General features: G+C 48.8%; 2 protein-coding genes across 5 annotated transcripts in view; both read right to left on the bottom strand.

Moving 5' to 3' along the window:
* WDR77 (WD repeat domain 77) overlaps window positions 1–14,284 on the bottom strand; it is a 199,523-nt gene extending 185,239 nt beyond the window's left edge. Inside the window, exon 1 of the mRNA XM_069876176.1 lies at window positions 14,281–14,284. The gene's annotated coding sequence lies outside the window, so the exon portion shown is untranslated. The remainder of the gene's footprint in view (window positions 1–14,280) is intronic.
* KCND3 (potassium voltage-gated channel subfamily D member 3) overlaps window positions 1–21,216 on the bottom strand; it is a 109,649-nt gene that overhangs the window by 68,389 nt on the left and 20,044 nt on the right. The gene's annotated exons all lie outside the window — the stretch shown is intronic.

The following is a 21,216-nucleotide window of genomic DNA, read 5'->3' as shown; positions in this document are numbered from 1 at the left end:
AAAAGGGATAGTTGGGAGCGAAAAAAGTGCTGGTGGATGTGCAAACATGTGGCCACAGGACTCCAGACTCATCTAGTGTTCCTTTGCGAGCATCGCTGTGCTCTGAGGCTCGAAGGGAAGATTTGAAGGATGACGATGAGGTCATTGTTTCAGATATTCACAGACTGCTTTTCAATGTTTGATGAGCAGCGTGGGGCTCTTGATGGAAAGTGACTGTGGAGTTTTACAGGTTTTTTTCAGTTAGCTTTAATTTTGATTTGTTCCAGACTCAAAAGGTGTTTGGAGAGCTGGATCTGGCTTTCTGAAAGCCTGTCTCCCCAAAGCAAGGCTGCCCTCGCTTTACTCTTCCTGGCAGCATCTGAAGTGAGCGCCAGGAGTGAACGCACCCAGTGCTCCCAGTAGAGCTGCAGATGTTCAGCAGGAGGGATCAGATGCCTTCAGCATCCCCAGTTTGTCTCATGCCTTGTCCGTGAGTCAGTAAAAATACTCTTGCATAACACGTTTATGAAATACAAATAAAGATTTAGGCCCTTAAGTATTGGGCTGAGTGAATGGATTTAGTGGCACGTTGTGCCCAAGATTTGTTTCTAAGAGGCACTCGGGGAGCTGATGGAGACTGAGAGATTTGGGCAAATGGCTCTGCTTGTTCAGGTGTCCGGCCAGGAGCCTGGCTCTTGCCTTTCTATCAGTGCTGCCCCATGGCAAAATGAACTGTCTGGCATCTTCAGACACTCCTTTTCTTGCTGGGCAGGGAAGTGCTGTGACCGAAGCTCCTGTGGTGATGCCAGCTGGGGGGAGTGGGTGCAATGCTTTCTGCTCTGGACCAAGTCCGAACTTGTAATCCAAGTGAGCGTGGGTTTGGGACCCTCCATCTCTTCCTGAAGACCAGGGTTGGGGTTTGCTACCTTCATCTTCCTCCATCCCAGCTGTTTCCCCTTCCCAGTGCCTTTGCAATTGTGTTCCTGGGAGCTGTGAGCATCCCACAGACCCCGAGCCCTGCCCTGGGGAGGGTGATGCCAGGGGAGGAGGGAGGTTTCACCCCATACGAGTGCGCCCTTGCACAACAGCAGCTCTGCAGCTGTAGGAAACTCCGCTGCCTGATATTTGAAGTTCTTTCATTTATCCCTGTGTTTTATTCCGGTTGGCAAACACCATTTTCGCACAAAGTGGCATTCATTCCAGAGTCTTAACCTGATCCCTGCTGGGTTCAAAACTGACAAATCTCTACCTGCCTATTAGCAAGGTACATAAACTACAGCAGCCGAATATAGAGCTGACAAAGGCTCTCCTGAAATAGCACCAGCATGAGGATAAAATCAATGTCATTTCTTACACAGTTCCTTGACAGGCATTTGCTAGAAGAGTCTTATCTGGATCTGTCAGTGATGCTGAGATACTTCTTGCCTCCCTTTGTGAAGCTCTGGTGCCTCACGCAGGGAATGACTGAATCCCTGGTGTGACCCCTCCCTGGCAAAGAGCCTCGTCTCTCCCTTCAAGGTCTGAACACGTTCTCCCATGTGAGACCATGAAGTCGAGGTTTGCGGTTGGCTCAGCTTGGGGTTGGTATTTTTTCATCACCAATATTGTTTCCTTGTGTACTTTTTAGCCAAAGGTATTTGCTTCTCTCTGGAACGGCGCAGTATCCTTGTGGCATTTCAGAAGAGGTGGGCAGGATGAATTATTCATTTTAAAAGTGTGTGACATTATGATGGAGCTTCAGCAAAGTACATTTAAACATTACAAAATAGGATGAATCAGTTTAAACTCATCTGAGCTTATCATATATCAGAGAAAATGACTGATATAAAGGCTAAAAAGGAAGACAAAAGCTCTTCTCAAACCGTTTCTAAATCAAGTCTCCAAAACCACACTAAATATGAAAGTGGCTTGATTTTCAGGTCTTCTAATGCCAAGAGGTCTAGGGGAAATGGATGAAAATATAGGGTTAAACCCCTTTTTGCTAAGAAGTGATATGACTGTTGGAATCGAGCTGATGTGCATCCCTGAGAACAGCAAAGGGGAAGGTGGGGACGGGGCACTGGAACCGCCAAGGTCACTGAGCACCCATGGACAGTGGTTCCCCAGGAGAACTCATGCACAGAAGGAAAGAAAAGGCTCTGGTCAGAGCCTAAACAATAGGGTAGTAAAAGAGAGCAGAGGTGCTTCAGGAGGCTCCTTAGCCTTGGGTCTGCTACGTCTCCGTTATTCTGAAGTGATGGTTTTCTCCTGAAAACACAAATACTCGTGTTCTCCTGAAGCCTGCAAAGTCTTTCTCTACATGCGTCAGATAAGAGGGATCCCTTAACGTGTAGCATGGATGTCTTGAGGTATAAAACACTGGGAATAGGATGTTTAGACTCAGAATTTATTACAGCATTTATTATTTTTATGAAATTTCTGTGTCTTAAAAAATCAGATTCTGGGGGAAAATCCTCTTTAAACAGTGGTTTAAGCAGAACTTCCTCTTATCTTTGTGCTTTAAACACTGCTCTTTTGCCAGTCATTGCTGTGCTTCCTTCCTGGGCTCAGGATGCTCCAAGGCTGCTGTTGTGCTCGCTGCCAGCTGGGTGAGCATCACAGGGCTTTCCTTGTCCAGGCTCCTGCTCAGACCTGCCTCCTGGCTGTTTGGGCTCTATCGCAGTTCCTGCCTCTTTCAGGAAGGCCAGGCTGTGATTCAGCTGAAGCCTTCCTGCACATTTTAACTCTTTGATTTCCCATAATGCTACAATATCAAGGCTCTTCTCAAACTGCCCCATCATCTGGGCTGCACCAACCATGCCAGGTGACGAATGGCAGTGGGAACACCGAGGAACTGTTTGGCTCCTTCCCAAGGCAATGCTTCTACATGGTTTCCTTCCTTTCCCTGTGCTGATTTAGAGTCTATCCAAATACTTATGCCGTGCCCACTTTTTAAGGGCTCTCTAGCCTAAAACCATACTTGAACCCCTTCTCACAGCAGTAGCTTCACTGCAGGGAGCACACAGAAGCACTGAAAGATGCGCTTGTCGGTCCCCTACAGTTAATGTAACTGTTCTGCTTTGACAACGTCCCCAGAAAGGCTCCCTGAAGCTCCACGATGATAAGAGGTAAAGCCAAGGGTCTGATCCCTTGCACTCACTGGGATGCGAGGGAATACAGAAACCTGCAGGGCCTCCTGTGAGCTGGTTGCTCCAGGCACCCATCCCAGTCAGCATCCAGTCACTCACAGTGGCAAATGCCAATTGCTTTGGAGAGCAGCGACCCTGAGCAGGCAGGGAGGGGAAGACCTTGCGTCAAGGACAATTCTCCAGTAATTCTGAAGGATTATAGCCTTTTTCTAAACTTGCATTGTATTATTTTGACCATCGGTGCCTGTTATTGATAGGAATGTCCAGTCTTTCTGATAAGGAAGCTGAGCTCTCACTCCCAATGATGAGTTGTGGCATTGAATCCCCAAGGGTAATTACATGAAGATGCATCCATTGATCTGTTTGTTGATTTTTGTCTCGTTAACTTGAAACCTTTCAGCTCCTCTGCTCTTGTCTCTTCAAGACCAATGGGAATTCCACGTTCCTCATCTACTGCTCTCTACCATTCATTACAGACGGGCTTTCTTTTTAAGAATACAGAAATATTGCAATCCAATCATATTTAGACTGCTCTAATTGCGTTCTGCCAAGCTAAATTTCCTTGCAATTCCAATTGGATGCAGTGTTATTCATTAGGTGAGGTGCTAATCTGCTGCGCCGTGTTGCTGTGCAACTGCTGCTCCAATTAATCCCCTGGGTCAGGAGACTGAGAGCGCCCTCCTCTATATTTGTAATTCTAAAGCGGTAATGGTTCTTTTTCAAGGAATATTACTTAATATTTAATAACAGTAGTGCTAATGGACTCTGCGTTTGCTACTGTTAAACACTTGGAAGGGCGGGTTGTAAACTCTGCGTACAGCTATTGGAGCATGGCAGGTTTGGAGAGACTTTGTACTTCAGGACATGAATAAAAGTAGGGTAGTATGGTTCCTGTGCAATTATGCATTGCATCCACACTGAAAAGCTGAAAGCATCTATCGTAATTAGTGTAACCACGCTGATTATCAAAGGATGTGATGTTTGGTTAATGATTGATTTGTCACTTGCTGTAAAGCCGCGTGGGACATCAGAGCACAAATTACACCCATTTGCTGTAAGAGTATCTGCTTATTCTAGGGAGGCATCTGGGTTCTGGGGTTCAATCCCTGCTCTCCAGGTCCCTCAGAATCATTTCTGTGTGATAAAATGGAATTAGGAGACTTACAGCTAATGATGGGTGTGAATGAAGGGATGACGCTGCCAGAGATGTATCAAACCTTAGAAGAAAACATAAATCCTTCTTTCTCCTGCCTTATGCGACATAGAAACATCAAATCGCATCCAGCCCGTGACGAGACCTCCAGGAGGGGCTGAGCTCGCTGGGCAAGTTTCCATCACCTGCAGTTATTGCCTTTCCTATTTCTAGTTGAATTTCCAGGTTTTCCCAAGCCAGTTCTTTCCAGCCATTCAACCCGTGTCAGAGGGAAGGATTGCTTTGCATGGTGTTGCCATGGAAACACCTGCTGGATACGGGATGGAGATGGGAGAGGAGCAGGGTGAGAAGGGGAGTGGTGAGAGAGCGAAGGCACAGAAGCCCCATCGGATTCCTCGCTGCTTGGAGCAGTGAACCTATTTTTGGGAGGATTTATTTGCACAGTTCAGGACTTTGGGTCAGAACCGGGGTATTGGGCTCGCTGCCGCGCAGGCAGGAAGGGAAAAGGGACAACTGTTATCCCTGGTAGTTTCACATCCCCCTAGAAGCAAGCATTCAGTTTGTCCTTGAAAACCTGTTCCCACCCTGCTCGACCCCTCACCCCTTTCCTCAGGCGACCTACACTCGCAGCCCGTGCACAGCATCTTCCTCACAGGTTGTCTTGGCAACACCTGACATCCAGGGAGAGGACGCGGCAGCAGACACTGCAGCTTCCCTAGCGCGATGCTCTGTTCCCAGAGCCCTTCTAACAGGTGCTTTGGGAGGGGGGAGAATCCATTGAATCATGGAGTAGTTTGGGTTGGATGGGACCTCAAAGCCCATCCATTCCACCCCTGCCATGGGCAGGGACACCTCCCACTGCATCAGGGGCTCCAAGCCCCATCCAACCTGGCCTTGAACCCCTCCAGGGATGGGGCAGCCACCCCTGCTCGGGGCAACCTGGGCCAGAGCCTCCTCACCCCCAGTGTGAAGAATTTCTTCCTAAATTCTAATCTAAATCTTCTCCCTTCCAATTTAAAGCCATTCCCCCTTGTCCTATCACTCCAGGCCCTTGTAAGAAGTCCCTCTTCAGCTCTCCTGGAGTCCCTTTCAGTACTATACTGGAAGCTTGCTCTGTGGTCTCCCTGGACCCTTCTCTTCTTCATGCTGAACAACCCAAACCCTCTCAGCCTGCGCTTATGTGGGAGAACTAATAGAAGTTGTCGTGGTGCATGCACAGGAGCATTACTGGCTCCAAAACTGGAGTTCCACCAGCTGACAGCCTGGTCCAGGGCTTGTTGGCATTAACCTGAGTCTTTCTATTTTCCTCAGCGATCTTTGGCTCAAGCGCCATCATAAATGCTTTTGGATCAAAGCACATGCTGCGTAGAAGGTCAGACAGGTATAAAGAGCATCTGTTGTGTTGAGTCATTTGAGTTCGTGCCATGCTTTAGAGCACTTGTGGATAAGCCCACAGCTTTCTGCTGTGTGGATACCAGTTTAACCTGAGCTTAATGTCTGACTCTAATTTTAGGCAGAGGGAAAAATATTATCTGTTTTATGCTTCTCCAACATTATGGGCTTGACAAAGGTGGTGGGAGGGTAAGTGCTGAGAAGAGGGCAGACAGTTTAATGAGCTTACAAAGCTGGGGAAGGGTCTGGAGCACCAGCCTTACGAGGAGCAGCTGAGGGAGCTGGGGTTGTTTAGCCTGGAGAAAAGGAGACTGAGGGGAGACCTCGTTGCTCACCATAACTCCCTGAAAGGAGGTTGCAGCGAGGTGGGAGTTGGTCTCTGGTCCCTGGTATCCAGTGACAAGACAAGGGGAAATGGCCTCAAGATGCGCCAGGGGAGATTTGGGTTGGATACAAGGAGGAATTTCTTTACTGAAGGGGTTGTCAAGCACTGTCAGAGGCTTCCCAGGGAGGTGGTTGAGTCCCCAGCCCTGGAGGTGTTTAAAAGACGAGTAGATGTCGTACCTGGGGATGTGTTATGATGGGGGACTTAACAGGGCTGGATCGATGGTTGGACTCAATCTTACAGGTCTTATCTAAGCAAAACAATTCTGTGATATTCAGAATTTTAAACTTGCTCTTCTCAGGGAGAATTACTGACCTGCCATCGGGTAATGCCAGAGCAGGATGGTGCCGAGCCTGACCAATGTTCCTGCATTTACACAACGCCCTCAGACACTCGGTGTTAGGGTTGTCCTGTACAGGGGCAGGCGTTGGATTTGATGATCTCTGTGGGTCCCTTCGAACTTAGAACATTCTATGATTCCATGAAGCCTCCCTGAGGAAGCACCATCTTCTTCAGTGAGGCCATGTTCATCCACGCTGACCAGAGCAGCGCTGACTCACAGAGACAAACTAGCCTTTTCCTTCAGATTTTGGCTCTCCAGTCGTGTTACTCAAAGCTAACAAGACCTGGGTAGCTCTGAAATGCAGTTATCCACAAGAAATAAAATCCTTCTGGGAACTAGGCTTGAAAACCAACTCTGCCGTTGTTACAAATCATCTGCTAAGTGTTTGGAGAAGCACTGTGAGAAGCTGAGCACTGAGTCTGTGTTTCGTGCCTTTCCTCTGTATTTTCCGGTCACCCATTATCCTGCTTTGATCCCTGCTGGTGCTGCATTTTCTCCATCACTAGGTTTTTCTCTCTGCTGGGAACCTGAAACTGTGTTCAACTCTCGGGTTCAATTCGCCTTTTGTGCCTCCTGCAAATCTTACTAAGCCCCGTTGTATTAAACGGGAGAAGCACGCGGTTAAGTCTGTGGTTTTCAAAATGCATTAGGCTTCTTCTCAAGTATGCAAAGTGTAAATGGATTTTGTGCTTTGGGAATGTAGCAGTGTGTTTACAATTTTGGTTAGATAAAAGGATGCTGAGATGGCCTTTAACATTGATTTCGTGTTTCGTTTTTCTCAGATTTAATACAGCCTTAGAGGTTCTTTTAGCCTTTTGATTTACAGAATAAATCAGAAAATGAGTTTTATTTTATTTATCAGTCAGTAATGTGCTTTTCTTTCTGTTCTTCCTCAGTGCAGTTAGCCCTGAAAATAGTAGCCTGGGTAATCGCATTAGGTCAGGCTTTCTTCTTGCAAGGTTTCTGATGCGGGATGGTTTGAAATGCTGCAAAATGGACTTTTGACGATAGTTTGTTATTTTTCTTGTGAATCAAACTCAAACCAAGCAGTTTAGTGAGCTATGAAAAGTATGCGTTAAACCTAATCCTTTTTGAACCTGAAAAGAAAGCTTTCTGAGATCATGAACTCATGGAATGGTTTGGGGTGGAAGGGACCTCGAAGCCCATACAGTCCCACCCCTGCCGTGGGCAGGGACACCTCCTGCTGGATCAGGGGCTCCAAGCCCCATCCAGCCTGGCCTTGAACCCCTCCAGGGATGGGGCAGCCACCACTGTTCTAGGCAACATGGGCCAGGGCCTCCCCACCCTCATCATGAAGAGTTTCTTCCTAATGTCTAATCTAAATCTTCCCCCTTTCTATTTAAAGCCATTCCCACTCATCCTGTCGCTCCAGGCCTTGGTAAAACTCCCCTCGCCAGCTTTCCTGGAGCCCCTTTCAGTACTGGAAGCTGCTCTAAGGTCTTCCCAGAGCTTTCTCTTCTCCAGGCTGACCAACCCCAACTCCCGCAGCCTGGCCTCACAGCAGAGGGGCTCCAGCTCTTGAATCACCTCTGTGGTGCTTTGAGATGAAGCACCATGCTCAGCCACAGGGTGATTTGTCCAGGAAGGCTGATAAAATCGATGGCTAAAGAAAACCAGCTTTTTTGTGTGTGTAAAATGGCAATGTCTGTATACTTCCCTCAGAGGTGACTACAGAGTTGTGGGGTTGCTCTTTCAGGGAAGAGGGGCCACAGAAACAACCCTGGCATTTTCACTTTTTCAAGCGCCTTCATTATTGGATCTAAATTTAATTCCCTTTATGATTACTTTGAGAGTGATGCCAAGTCCTATATTGCTTGACCTACTTCCAAACTGTATAGAGAATCGTATCCACCAAATTGACCTTCCTTGTGTCGTTTCCTATCTTGGATACCACTGTAGGAAACTAAAACCCCCCAGCACCCTGCCTCCCATCCCTTCCTAGGCTGGTGGTTGAAAGGGTATGGGCAGGAATAAATTGCATCACATTCAGATTAAGGCTCCTTCGTTCCCCCTGCGAAGTCGGAAGAGCACGAAGGCACAGCAGGAAGAGCGGGGCTTGCCCTTTCCCTGGATATGGATCTAAAAGAGGCGGCTCAGCCTTTAGAAGGGCAAGGGTGGTGTTGGCTGTCTGTCTGTGTTATTGCATTGGACTTCCATGGCTGCGCAATGACGCTGGATACCTGATTTCATCCAAGCAGTACGAATTCAGGACAGAGTGGGCAGCCCCTGCCCTTAAATTCCCCTTCTGCTCAGGCATCATGACAGGAAAGCGAGCAACATTTCTCCCTGTGCGATTTAGTGTTTGGAAAGAAACTGTGGACACACCTTCTTTTTAAATTCCAGTTGTAATTATAATTTCCGAATGAAATGTTTGTGCCTGGCTGACAAGGAGGGGTATCTTGATTTCAAGGGAAAGAAAAACTAGAGAAAAGGATGCTATCTGCCAAAAAAGCCAATTTCCTGCACTTTTATAATTTCTTCCATACTATTGATAGAATAGTGGCATTTCATCGCAACAGAGATTGTGTTGACCCAGTGTTTGTAATGTATTCTCGCAGGCCAAGGCTCAAATCCCTTTTTTGTGCCTGAAGTAACTGGCTGCCGAATCCAATCAGAGAGTGAAGCGGTGAATGTAAAGCAGCTCTTAGCTTCTCCAGCCAGGAAAATAGCCATGTTTTATTCATAGAAGAATACTTGTCAACATCCTCCGGTTCCCTGGATACAACTGTGAGGCTATAAATAGCTGTGCGGTGACACAGCAAACCGGGCTGGGGCCCGCGGGCAGGGCTCCCATGCCTCATCCGACCTGGATCCTCACTTGGAGCCACGCGCTGAGCTGGATCCGCAGGATCCGCGTGCCAAGGGATACTGTTCCCCTGGCCTGGGAGGATCTGGGAGGATCATCAGGTCCTGAGCCCCTTTCGCGCATCCCCTGCCAGGCTCCTGGGTGCTGCTGCCCGGCTGCCACCCTGGGGTTGGGTTCAGGGCCAACCCAGGAGACCGGAGACTCATGGGATCAATAAGGTTGGGAAAGACCTTGAGGATCATCCAGTCCAACCGTCAGCCCAACCTCATCGTGCCTGCTAAACCGTGTCCCAAGTGCCACCACCGCATGTGTTTTGAGCCCCTCCAGGGTTGGAGACTCCACCGCTTTCCTGGGCAGCCTCTGCCGGTGCCTCAGGAGAAGGCTTGAAGAGGTGGACAGGCTTGGGACAGAGTACAGGTGGGAAATGGAGAATAAAGGTGTGTCTGGCTCCCTAACGGAGTTTGGCCTGGCGTGTGCACAGTTGTGATGCTCTCTGTAGCTAAAACTGGCCAGATCCTAATTTACTGTGAGCTTAGGTGAGCACAGCGCTCATCAGTTACTCCAGACAGGGCCGATGGCCTGGGAGACTTGCCTGGAGTTCTTCACATGGGCCTCAATCATATTTTAGCATTGCTTTAACTGTTCAACAGGCATAGCTGGCATAACAAATTCATCATGCTTCTCCATGATTTATGTACCTGCACTGATATATAGCCTCGCTCTCCTTATTTTCCAGCGCATTTATCATTCTCACATGGTCATTTCTTTCCACTCTGGAGTTCTTACTGGTATTCCAGTTTTTTTTGGCTGCTGCTGAGAATCTCCTGGGAGCTTTATCTGGAACGGAGGAGCATTCGTGGTCGTCCCATCGTGCGTGGCAGGGGTTCAGCTGCAGAGCTGCATGGACCGACACACGGGAGACTTTACTGAGCACTATTAATGCGTTGTTTGATTTCAGCACAAACGCAAAGACAGCTCTGTTTTGTATTTGTACTCTGGGGACTTTTAATGAGATTTTTCCCTGACTTTAATATTTATTGGACCAGAATAACAGAAGATTTAGGGTTCTCTGGTAATTCAGTTACCCAGGAGCCAAGCTACGCTGCAGAGCGCTGCCTCTTTGAGCTCCAGACATGAAACAGCTCTTGAAAATGCTACATGGGCTTCCAGTAGGGAGTCGCCGCATGCAGAAAGATGAGTGGATCCCCCTGAGCTGGAGCCCCTCTGCTATGAAGCCAGGCTGAGAGAGTTGGGTTGTTCAGCCTGGAGAAGAGAAGGCTGCAGGGAGACCTTAGAGCAGCTTCCAATATTGAGAGGAGCTCCAGGAAAGCTGGGGAGGGATTTTTACTAGGGCGTGGAGTGATAGGATGAAGGAGAATGGCTTTAAATTGGAAGGAGGAAGATTTAGATTAGACATTCGGAAGAAATTCTTTATGCTGAGAGTGGGGAGGCCCTGGCCCAGGTTGAGGTCCCTTACAACCCAAAATGTTCCATAATTCTATGATTCTGTGATCTCCAGACATAAACAGCTCTTGAAAATGCCACATGGGTTTGCAGAAGGGAGTTGCTGCATGCAGAAAGATGAGCAGACCCCGCAGTACGGCCACCTTGGCAGCCTGGGAGCCTCGGGGCCCATCACGCTTGTTTGCTGGTGGGTGCTGGAGCGAGGGAGGGGTTCGGGCTGGGCTTTGGGGTGCAGAGAGAGTTGGGTCTCATCCTTTTCACTGTGGACATTCTGCAGCCAAAGGCTAAATCTCCTGTAAGGGAAGATCTTGGGGGAACAGGATGGGGCTCGAGGGCTGCGTGCGCCGGGGCTGTGATGCACACCAAGTACTAGAAAGTTGTACTGGCTATTTTTACATTGTGGAGGGCGTTACGTAAGGTGGATCGCGCTAAGGGTATATTTTATTTTTAATGATTATATTTAAAAATTCATGCAGTAGCATAGAGAGACTTCTAATTACCAAATTTAAACCTTCAGGTGATGCTTAAGTAAAGGAAAAAAAATCTTTCTCGTTAATTTTTGTGCATGTTCTCCTTTTCTTTGCAAAGTAAACGTAGGAGCAGGCTGTAAGGTTGTCCTGAGAGAAGACAGAGCTTCAGCTTGGGTAGGAACTGCCAAAGAACAGCCCAGCTTCGCGGTATCTTATACTTCACTGGTAATGCAAGCGTCTTTGGTTCCCTGTTGCAGAAAGCAGCTCCAGCATGAGCACTTTAATTTCCTTGGGGAGCGCAGGGCACTGCTTTCTGCAGCTTTCTCTGCCAGCTCTTGAGAGGCGGTGGTGCTGCCTTAGGCGGCTTAGCAGAGGACTAAAGCTGTAGAGCACAGCAAAGCTGCTGCTTAACCCAGCGCGGGCGGCCGCCTGCTTGGAGACGTGCTCTGCTCAAGGGTTTGAACACCTGCCCAATTGAAATGGGTGCTTAAGTGCTTTGTTGATACAGCATGGAGTGCGGAACGGGTGCCTTGTTCTCACCAGCAGAGCAATTGTAGCTCATAAATACGTGTTTCGCTCAGAAAGAACAACTCTCCTATCCCTCAAAAAAAGATTTTAGGCAAACACGACTGCAAGTATTATCTGGTTATAGTTTAACAGGATGGTCTGGCTTAGGTGTTCAGGTTTTGATCAGAGGTGGAAATGAAGAGAAAAATAATCTTTTCTTAGGGGAAACCTTATTTAGGAAATGTAATGAGCTTGGAGCCAGGAGGATGTTCAGAGGTTTGGTGGAGTTCTTAATGTCCATCACAGCTCCTGGGGATGAGAGTGAGTTCATAGCTATGGTCTCAAATCAGAGTTTCTATTCAGTGTCGAATTCTAAACCAACCTGAACTTGTATCTGTGCTTCAAGTTAAATGTAAGGTGGCCGTCTGGCTGAATAGGAGAGGATTATGTAAAAACCAGTAGGTTTTTAAGGCGAACCCATTGCTCTGCATGCTTTTCAGAGACAGGATTACAAATCTTTTAATGAGGATCCGCTTTAAATCCTCTGGCCATTTCTGAAGTGTTTAGGAGGAAACATGTTTCTTTTCTTCCATGCCAAAAGTGACACCAGGGGAACACATGTTTGTACAGAAATAAACTCATCACCAGCTCAGCCTTTGTGCTTGCTATCTAATGCTGAAAAGCATCTTTGAGAATCCACAATGCACAAAGCAAGTCCTTTTGTATTCTGCTGGGCTGTTGTTTATCTTATTGACTGGCAGAGAGAAAAAGAGGAAGAAAAAGTGCATTTTAATGAGTCATGAGAACTTCATTTGTACGGGAGGTCGACCTCCAGGCTGGATTCTGCTTGCGGAGTGGATCCACTCTGGGAACAGACCTGTGCTTTGGTCAGGGATGGGTTCACAGCATCTTCTCCTTCTGGGCCCTGCTGGAAGCTAGGTACAGCCATGTACGGTAATGTACTGGATCTCCTTTTAGAATCAGAGAATGGTTTGGGTTGGAAGGGACCTCAAAGCCCATCCAGTTCCAGCCCTGTCTCCCCAGAGCCTTTTCTCCAGGCGGAGCAACCCCAAATCTCAGCCTGTCCTCATATGGGAGGTGCTCCAGCCCTGGCATCATCTTTGTGGCCTCCTCCTCTGGACCCATTCCAACAGTTCCATGTCCTCCTTATGCTGGGGATTCCAGAACTAGATGCAGGGCTCCAGGTGGTGTCTCATGAGAGAGAAGCGGAGGGGCAGAGTCCCTTCCCTTGCCCCACTGGCCACACTGCTCTTAATGCAGCCCAGGACATGGTTTGCTCTCTGGCTTTTCCTATTCTAACATGCGCAGGAGCAAGTCCTTTTCCCAGGCCCCTCTCCATTCTGTGCCTCAGTTTCTTTACTGGCACAAGGAGGGGGCAATGCCTCTGCCCTCCCTCTTTGAATTCACCGCATGATGTGTGAGGATAAACTGTTCTTTCAGCAAGAGGCAGCCTAAATACACCCAGAATATTGGTTTCTCCATTCTCCTGCTTGTGCCTGTGTTTTGTTCAAGTGACAGCCCTGAAGGGGGCACAGAGATTTTTACAAGGCTTCGAGCTTGTATAGCCTAAAGGGAACAAAAAAAGATTCTCCCATCTAGTTTTATTGAGTCTAACCAATCAGGCACAATGGGTTGCTCGAAAGTATTCCCAGCCCTCCCGCTTCCCTCAATGGGAGGCTTCAGCCACGGTAACTGGAGTAATTCAAATCCTCTGTAAGGAACAACCTTGTTGTCTCCTGCTGTGGATGGTTTTGTAATTATGAAGATGGAATCGGTTCTTTTTCTGCCAGTGGACGCTAATGAAAGCAGTGTCTGGGTAGCTAAAAGGACCAAGAACCGTCTTTCAGCCCTCCTGACACCATTCAGATAAATTCCTGCGCTGACAACAGCAAGCGTTCCAGTTAGAGGCACGCGGAGACTTTTGTGGGGTGTTCTGAGGGCAGCCGAGAGCCCGAGCAGCACCGGCACGGATCCCATCTGCCTGCCTGATGAATGACAGTGAAAGGAGTTGGAAGAGATCCCAGCACAGATTTCTACCCCCCCTTTTTTTTTCTTGGAGCTGATACTGTCAGGTCTTCCATCCTTCCCGCTTTGCCTCAGTTGCCAGTTGCAATTCAAATCCTCTCCTAGCTCAGAAACAGCCGTGAGTCACTCCCGTTCGGGGACTGAGACAGCTCGGCTCTGGCTCTAAGGGGAGATCTTGGTGGGGAACCCCTGCCATGCTGCTCCTTCCCTCTGCGTCTGCACAGCTCCGATAACCCCGAGTCTCTGCTTCCTGAGCCCGTTGCTTTAGGGGAGATGTCACCATCTCCTGGGCTCTGGGGAAGGGAGCAGAGCTGCTTTTCGCTGTTGGGCAGTGGAGCTGGTGGAGTGCAGGGCAAGTATTTGCTCTGCTATTCTGAGAGATGCTGTGGCCATGTTTCCCAGGGCTGTGCCCTTCATCTCCCATCTCCTCTGGGTCTGCAGAGCTGAGCCCCGAGGAGTCCCTGCGATTTGAGTGGAGGAGGAAGGAAATTGGGTTTCCCTGGAGCACGCGGCTTCACACGCGGATGCGGAGCAGGACACAGGCTGCTGGGGCAAGTGGCTTTGCCTTGGCGCTTGCCGTCTGCAGAGCAGCGGCGCATGACAAATCTTTTAATGACTTGTGATGTGCTGATGATTCATATCAAGAGCAACCGCCTGCCGCCTGTGAAAAGGAGATCAGGTCACTGCTCCACGAGGCACACACATGCCTTTAAATTACCCCAAATATATGCAAATCTCCCTAAAATTCGGATTAAACAGATGTTGCGGAAATCCTCAGGAATTGTTCCCAGCCCTTATGTTTGCCCTCTTTAAACCACATGGAAGCTGTGAGATGAGTCCAAATGTGTCCAGTCTGACACTTCTTAGAAAATGATGAAGCTGAAGTATAAGGAAACCCCATTTCTTCCACCTCCTTTTACATGAAGTGCTCATTGTTAATTTAGTTCTGAAAGATACTTGATGGACAGGAGCAGGTGGGTTTCTCCATCGTTCTTCCCAATCTGCTTAATGCACAGACCTGAGGAAAAAATAAGGAGGTCGAGGAAATTCCTCCTGAGGTTCTACAAGGCCAAGGTCCTACACTTGGGTCAGGATGATCTATGGTTTCAGTACAGGCTGGGGTACGATGTGATTGAGAGAGGGACCTGGGGGATGAGAAGCTCAACATGAGCTGGCAACGTGTACTCGCAGCTCAGAAACCACCCATGTACTGGGCTGCATCCAAAGCAGCGTGGCCAGCAGCGTGAGGCAGGGGATTCTGCCCCTCTGCTCTCATGAGGCCCCACCTGGAGCGCCGTTCTGGAGTCCCCAACATAAGAAGGACATGGAACTATTGGAGCGGGTCCAGAGGAGGCCACAGAGAGGAACCAAGGGCTGGAGCATCTCTGCGATGAGGACAGGCTGAGAAAGTTGGGCTTGTTCAGCCTGGAGAAGAGAAGCCTCCTGCTCTAGTGAGAGGTGTCCCTGCCCATGGCAGGCGAGTGAAACTGGAAGATCTTTAAGGTCCCTTCCAACCCAAAACATTCTATGAAATTCAAATCAGGATTCATTTATGCAGCAATTCCAGCATCCATTAAAAATAACCCATTAAATATTGTCCTCTGCTAAATTTAGAAGATGCTCAGGTGTGTCTGCTCTTGTGCCGTGCAGAAAGGTTTTAATACAGATTTAATCATACTGAGTGTTAGGGGAAAGAGCTAATTAGATCGACAGATTTAGAAGGCAGTGGTATATTATATGGGAAGAAATGGGTGATTAGATATTATTCACTGTAAAACTGACTGGCCCTGGGGAATATCTGTAAGGATATCATATGACATAATTCTAGTTTAAAAATGGAGAAGGTAGAAGTTCATATTTTTCTCAGAATTCTTTCTTGTTCCAGAAGAATGGCTCTTTGCAGTAGTTTCTACCATTTCTTTGCAGCTGGGGCAGGGATCGGGCTAGCAGGGTCACGGTCCTGCCATCCTGTCTGTCCTGCTGCTCCTCGCTTCGCTCACGTCCTGGGTGGAGATGACACCCCTCGGTTCATCCCCTGCTCGCAGCGCTGTGGGACACCTCCCTGCAGGCTGCTCTGATGCCTTGCCATGCCGAAATTCCTTTATTTATCCCTAGAATTTGTATCTTTACAGTATTCATTGAGCAGTTGATTGGCTGTATTAGGACCTGACCCCTCCCCAGCATCTTTCAGTTGCCTTAAGAAAGCAGAATTAGAAGGAGAAAAGGGGATGATTTGCTTTAAATAAGAAAGTTTGTTTCCTAACAGTGAGGAACATCTCAGTATTAATGACTTTGCTGAGCTTTAATCACCCCAGAATATAAATGCATCATGCTGGGAATTCAGGCCTGTGGAAGGTGGGAGGAAGCTGTGGGTTTACAGCTGTTCTTACTCTGTGTTTTCCAGTTGTTTTCAGTGTGACGCGATCCCCTGGAACTGGGAGCTGTGCTCCCCGCAAACCTCCCCTTGGCAGTTGTGGAGTGCTGGCAGCTCGTGGCGTTAAGCAGGGACGTTGCTGCCAGGGTCCCCGCGTACAGCATCAGGTACAGCGGGGCCGTGCAGGGTGCTCTGCAAAACAAACCACGAGCTGGCTTTATCCGAAAGCACTCACTGTTTTTCTCTCCTCTAAAGCAAATTTCTGCTTCATCCTTCTGAAGGGGTTCATTTAATAGTGTGTGAAATGAAATGTCAACAAGAATTAGAACAAATGGCATTGTGATCCCCTAGAGACTACGAGTTTCTGCTGGGAAATATTCCCAGCCAGCCCAGGGGAGGGGAGAGGTCTCAGGTGCTGCTGGCTCCTCCGCAGCCTCATGGGGCCTGGGCTCTCCTGGAGGCTTTGAGAACCTTGGCCTTGAAATTTGGGAGTAAAACCTGTCCTCGTGCACAGGACACATGCAGGATCTGGCTTTTATCCCAGCTCGCCCTCGTGCCGCGGAGCAGAAGGGCTCGGGCAGCACACAGGATCTGGCTTTTATCCCAACCCATCCTCATGCAGAGGGGTTTGTGTGGGCTCCCTGCGCCGGGGGCAGGGTCCCGCACCCCAGCTGCTCGCGGTGCCCGCAGCCCCGTGCACGGCTGCACCGAGGGCTTCCTGCTCCCAGAGAGGGGCTCAGGCAGCTGCGCTCGCCCCCAGCGAAAAACTGCTCCACTGCGGCTCTGGGGCTTTGTGGAGGGGTTGGAAAAGGTTGGGGATTGCTCATGAGGTTGCATAAGAAATAGGAAGACTAAGAAAGCAAGGCAGATTTTGCTCCTGGGTTTTGGTCCTAAAGCTGGGGTTGAGAAGCCCACCCCTTGGCAAAGCAAGAGAGAGGAAATCTGGCCCTGAGACTGCAATGAGCGTTTCCTCTCAGCTGTGAGGGAACAATTCCTTCCCTGACAGAGGAGTGAAGCGTTGGCGCAGAGGCTGCCCGGGGCAGCTGTGGAGTCTCCATCCCTGGAGGGGTTCAAAGGCACTTTGGGACATGGTTTAGTCGGCACGGTTGTGTTGGGCTCATAGTTGGACCAGATGAGCTCAGAGTTCTTTCCCAAGGTTACCAACTCCATGATTCTGAGGCTCGGGCATGAGGCCATCCCTGCGCAGCGGGGGCAGAGCCCTTCCTGCTTGTGCTCTCCCTTTTCTCACTAGCAATAGGGTCTGTGTCTTTCAAGCCTTGAGCTCATGCTTGATGGCCTCATCCTGCGGGTTCTGTGCGTTGCAGGTGAGCTCCAGACCTGGCTGGGGCCGTGCTGAGCATCCTGCAGGATCGATCCCTCGGGAATCGTGGCACAGACACAGGCTGACTGCGCTTGGGCAGCTGAAGCTGTAAAGAAAGTCACTGCCCTGGGGATTAGTACTTTCATTAGCTGTAAACCCTGTTGTTTATGGGAAGTTCTGAAATGACATGAAAACATAAATGTGAGGAAAGGAAATAAATCTTTCTGACAAAACCATTCACTGGGCTAATTATTATGGAAATAAATCTAAAATGTGACTTTTCTGAGCTGTTGAAAAGCCATCACTTCCCCGGGCTGTTGGACACCTCTGAGGAGTGAATGCCAGTATTTGTTGTGTACAGGGAACACTTTTCAGACACTGCTTGTGTTGAAAGTAATTCCAGTGAAACAAAGGCCACTGGATAATGAGGAGGTCTCGGTTGTGCTGGATTGAGTCCATTAGCTCCCGCGGCAGCGGGCGCCCTGGCACACTCAGGTGCTCCCCGCGATCGCAGCCCATTTGCATTCAGCGCAGGGGTTGCAGACCTGTTATTGTGATGTTTCTCGCTGCATAAAAGCCCAATTAATGAAAGGTTAGGATGCAATTAAGAATCATAAAGTGTCTTTTATTTCAAAGGGAAGTTTATACTGCAGTATGAGTTCCTGGAACCCACTACAGTGTTGTTTCCAAAGGCTGTCAGGCATTGTAAGGAATCTCCCTGTGTGTGTGTTTGTTTTGAACCCTGTAGAGCATTGTGGATTCTCTAAGGAGACAGAAACCACACACCTCTCTCAGTTATATGAGAATTGTAGAATCGTGTGCTGAGTTGGAAAGGACCCACAAGGATCGTGGAGTCCAACTCCTGTCATTGGTTGCCAGAGAGAAGAGATCAGATTAATGGGTTTGTTCCTCCAGTTCTCAAAGGGTCTGGAATGTAGGAGTGTGGAACAGAGCTGTGATGCAGAGAGGAAAGACTAGTATCAAACCACCCAGCTGGGTATCAGGATCTTTTCCTTGGTAATGTTACAGGGATTAGCGAGACTACCATGAGGAAATTAGTGAGGAAAAGCATGGGATTGCCTCTGCACAAGCATCCTAATATCTGCGTCACCTGCTGACTGTCAGGAGGTGACCTGTTCTGGTCACCCTCTGTGGGAGTCGGGGGCTTTGAAGGAACAGAGTAATGTGGTCACGGCTGCCCCCAGGTCACTCTGGGACTGGCGATGGCCTGAGGGATCACACCGGTTCCACTGCAGAAAGCTGCTGCCCTGGAATAGGAGCAGGGAATTCTGTATGGGATGATTGGTGTAGGAGAAGCTCTGTTGTTGGCCGAGTTGGATTTCCCATCTCTAGAATGGAGGTGTCAGTGTTTGCTTAGGAAGGCGATGAACTTGGTGAATACCTGTAGCCTATTCTGCTAGTCTGGGGGCAAGGCAGAAATATCGTTAGCACTCACTGCTCTTCAGTCGTTTGTTTATTTTATTATCACTTCAGTGACTATGTTGGGTGGTTTCTGTGCACAATAAGAAACCTGTTGCTTTTATATTTGGTCGGTAGGAGCGTGCAGCAGAGCTCCAGTTGCCAGAGCACGCGTCGCGGAGCTGCGAATGGCATGCACATGTCTAAGATCCATAATTAAACTGACTGACCTTTCCATGTACGGGCTGGAGGGGAGAAAAGAAAAGCACTGGAGAAGATGGATTGAGAAGTGAATGAGATGCCAAAGTAAATCTCATTTACCCATCCCCATGTGTCAATAGTGAGCTGGGAGAGCATTAGTCTCTGAAATCATCTCACGTCACCGAGATCATCTCAGACACCAGATGTTTGCTCCACAGAGCGGTCGCAGGGTTACGGGCTCGGCAGCGCTGTGAGTGCTGTAGCAGTCGAGTTGTGAGACAGCTTTGCACTGGGGTCACCGGCCAGGGCTGCAGCACTGACACTTCCCCTCATTCTAACACGGTCTCCGCATGTATCAGCACATAAAGAACAACTTTTTGATGCCTATACACTAAAAAAACTATGGTAATTTCATTGTCCACGTGTGATATTTTTGGGAAGTGAGTGAGGGGCAAAATATAGAATTATAAGATGGTTTGGGTTGGAAGGGACTTTAAAGATTATCCAGTTCCACCTCCCTGCCATAAGCAGGGACACCTCCCACTGCATCAGGAGCCTTCTCTTCTCCAGGCTGAGCAACCCCAACTCTCTCACCCTGTCCTCATAGCAGAGGGGCTCCAGCCCTCAGATCATCTCTGTGGCCTCCTCTGGACCTGCTCCAACAGTTCCATTTCCTTCTTATGTTGGGATGCCAGAACTGGACCCAGGACTCCAGGTGGGGTCTCATAAGAGTGGAGTAGAGGGGAAGAATCCCTTTCCTCCTATCCAAGGGCACTTTAAAATGGATTATGTAGTAAATGTTCACAACCTTACATTACACTGTAAGTTAGATGGGCTGTTGCTGCTGTCTTACGCTGTACCTATGTGTGACAGTGCTCGTACGCACGTACATTCCACCTCGGGAAGCTGCTGGGTGTAATTTTGATGTTGCCCGACTGCCTGAGACCGAGGCATCCCACTTCCCCATCCCGTGTGGGGCAGATGGCCTGGTCCTGCTGCTGGCAAAATCTATAGCTCTCGTCTATTAAAAGTGATATTTACAGGCAAATTTTGCTTTGAGAGAAGGCCAATAGAGGGACAGAAACATCTGTGAGCAGCGATAGGTGGGGTGGGTGTGGAACCTCCTCACTGGCTCTGCTGGTTCCCTGGCCCGGCAGGAGCAGCCCCTCGCGGGCTGCGTGGATGACAACCCTTTGGCAGCCTCCCGCGAGGCACCTGTGTGTTTCTTTACATGCACACATATGTTCCTTGGCTCGATGATTCTGCAGATTTGTTATTTATAGTGTTTCAGTATTAAATAATAAATCAGCGTCTGGGAAAGAAACACCTTCTGCTTGCGTTTTGCTAACTCATTTTCAGTCTTTTCCCTATGCAGCAGGAAAACGCAGCCCTGCGGAACAAAGTCCATTCTGTCATCTAAAATTCTGTGTGATTTTCTTCACCATTCTCTCCTTTTATCTGTGAGAGGAGATCAAATTCTTTGATATTTTATTTAGATTGCATTGCACATTTGGAAGTAAGGCAGAGGAGCTAATTCCTGATGCACTTACAGGGTGACCACTGCTAGGTCTCCTTCTCTCCCTGGACCTCTGGCCAGAGACGGTGCCTGTCTTGCAGCAGAACTGTAGCTGGAGTGATCCAAGCATGGGATGGGAGATACCTGACCATTACCTGATAAATTCCACAGCTCTGGGGATTTGGTCTATCAGGTTTTCTCCCACTCTAAAGTTCATTGCCCAGCAGCTGGCAACTGCTCTCAGGTGTCTGGAGAGCAGAGCACGCTGCAGAAAACTTTGGATCCCTGTCATCTCGTAGTGAAATCTAAGTCTCCCTGGACTCCAGAATCCTGACACAAAGGTTCACACAACCGGCCATCGGGGCCTTCCCAATACCTGCCAAAGGTTGCCATGGGAAGCACACAGTTGTCATAGCTCTGTCGTGCTCTCATGGAGCCCGTTGTCCTGAGTCACAGCGAGAGCTTGCACAGATGCTGCTGTCTTTGATTTATGTCATGCCCTGGTGATAGGATTGGATGAGGGAGATGGTAGTGGCTGTCTAAAAACCCCTTCACCTTGTCCTTTGGCAGCTGTATGGCTGCCAAAAAACCCCTTCAGAAGCCCATTACGCTAAGCCACTGTGACAGCTCACAAGGGAGAAACAGTGTCCAGAAAGGCAAGACACAAGACATCCTACAACATGTTTTATGG

Source organism: Phaenicophaeus curvirostris, chromosome 24 (genome assembly GCF_032191515.1).
Source record: "Phaenicophaeus curvirostris isolate KB17595 chromosome 24, BPBGC_Pcur_1.0, whole genome shotgun sequence".
Lineage (NCBI taxonomy): Eukaryota > Metazoa > Chordata > Aves > Cuculiformes > Cuculidae > Phaenicophaeus > Phaenicophaeus curvirostris.
This window is presented reverse-complemented; position numbering and strand designations above follow the sequence as displayed.